Consider the following 2078-nt stretch of genomic DNA (forward strand, 5'->3'; position numbering starts at 1 on the left):
ATAAATAAATAATAAATAGCAGAACCTGGGCAGTGACTGCTGAGACATGAGGGATGGTTAAASCTGACCTTGTGTGACAGCTCAGCTGCTGAGAGCACTCTGCACTTTGGGATGAGATTCCTCTGTGCTGAGGATTAAAACACCCTTGGTTGGGAGGTGATTCCTCTCTCTGTGACAGGAATCTCTCAGTCCTGGCTGCATTTAACTTTGTTCTACCTTGGTTTTTATTTCAGGGGAGTTACTTAGCACACACCCAGGGGAAGAAGCATCAGACCAATCTGTAAGTCATCTTCTGTTATAACTTCATTCTCCATTAGTGAAGCTCTTTAACATTGTGATGTTGTGGATCTGCAGCCCTTTAGCTCCACTGGATTGTGCTTGAGTGTTCTTTTACTGTGGTTCCACACGAGCAGCTTGCCTCTGCTCCAAAAATGATGCTGGAAATCTCCCTTTTAAACTGAAGTTCAAATCCAGTTGTGAAATTTTTGAAGGAAGAGGGAGGAAGAGTTTTAGAAGCAAATTGTCTGAGTCTAGTTAGAAGGAACTCTGCCTGCCAGRRCTCCAGGAGAGTTTGGACAATGCTCTGAGGCACAGRGTGGGAATGTTGGGGTTCTGTGCAGGGCAAGGGGTGGGATTTGATGATCCTTGTGGGTCCTTCCAACTCAGGAGATTCCAGAATTCTGTGATCTGGATTTGTCCATACAGGTTGAGAGAATTTTAGACGTTTTATTTTAAGGAATGCAGTCTGTTTTGTTTTATCTGTGGGTTTGGTTGTTTATTTTTTGCTTTTTTCATTTTGATTTCAAGAATTAAACTSTTCTCAAATCCATTTGTCGGGTCAGGCCTTGAGGTCACTGTSGGGGTGGATCAGATGATTGAGTGACAACCTTTAGCCAGGGGAAGGATACAACTGGGGAAGGAAAATAGGATTTCCTGGCATGATTTCTATGAAACTGTGCTGAGAGATTCCAACTGCTCCTGGGTATCCTTTAGAAACAAGTGCAGGTAACCCTTAAATTCTGAATTAAACCCTTAAATTCCAAAATTAACCCCCCAGAGCCCGCCGAGCTGCCAAGGAAGCCAAGGAAGCCCCTGCCCAGCCTGCCCCAGAGAAGGTCAAAGTGGAAGTGAAGAAATTCGTGAAAATTGGGCGCCCAGGCTACAAAGGTGAGTCAGGAGGTCCCAGTGCCTGCAGTGCCTGCTGGGATGTGAATTATTCATCATCTTTTTAGCAGCTCTGCCCATGAATAAGATATGGGCTTTCTYCTGGAGTCCTTTTATCGTTTAAACTGCTCGTGGAACATCTCTTTATTGCTGACAACCACTTTAATAATAGATGGGTGTGGCTCAGGCTGCCARGGAGATGATGGCGTTTCATCTTTTCCATCCCTTGTGCTGCAGCACCTTTCATTAATGCTGTAAATCACTCTCCCCATGTAGAATTCRTGTTTTTGTTCTCAAATCCCAGCATTTTGGCCTTCACTACAAAATTTGGCTTTTTAATCTYGCCAGTGCTTTGCCCCACAGCATCTGAACTTTAGTAGAGGAGAATCATGGAACAATTTAGGTTGGAAAATGAGGATTTTTTAATCATTGAGTCCAACAGTAAACTTAAGAACAATTTAGGTTGGGAAATTGTTTTTTTTTTTAAATCACTGAGTCCAACAGTAAACTTAAAACACTGTCAAGGCCACCACAAAACTATGCCCCCAAGTGCCACATCCACATGTTTTTTGGACACTTCCAGGGTTGTTGATTTCTGGACATTCCAGTGCTTCACAACCCTTTCAGTGAAGGAATTTTCCCAGTCTAACCCTGCCCTGGCCCAGTCTGAGGCCGTTCCCTCTCCTCCTGTCCCTGTTCCTTGGAGCAGAGACCGACCACCCCAGCTGCCCCCTCCTGTCAGGGAGTTGTGCAGAGCCCAAGGTCCCCCCTGATCCCCCTTTGCTCCAGGTTGAGCCCTTTTCCCAGCTCCCTCAGCCTCTCCTGGTGCTCCAGACCCTTCCCCAGCTCTGTTCCCTTCCCTGGACACGCTCCAGCTCCTCCATGTTTTTGTTGTGGTGAGGCCCCAAACCTGC

This window comes from Malurus melanocephalus, unplaced genomic scaffold (assembly GCF_030028575.1).
Source record: "Malurus melanocephalus ecotype Western Australia unplaced genomic scaffold, MMel_1.1 scaffold_903, whole genome shotgun sequence".
Classification (NCBI taxonomy): Eukaryota; Metazoa; Chordata; class Aves; order Passeriformes; family Maluridae; genus Malurus; species Malurus melanocephalus.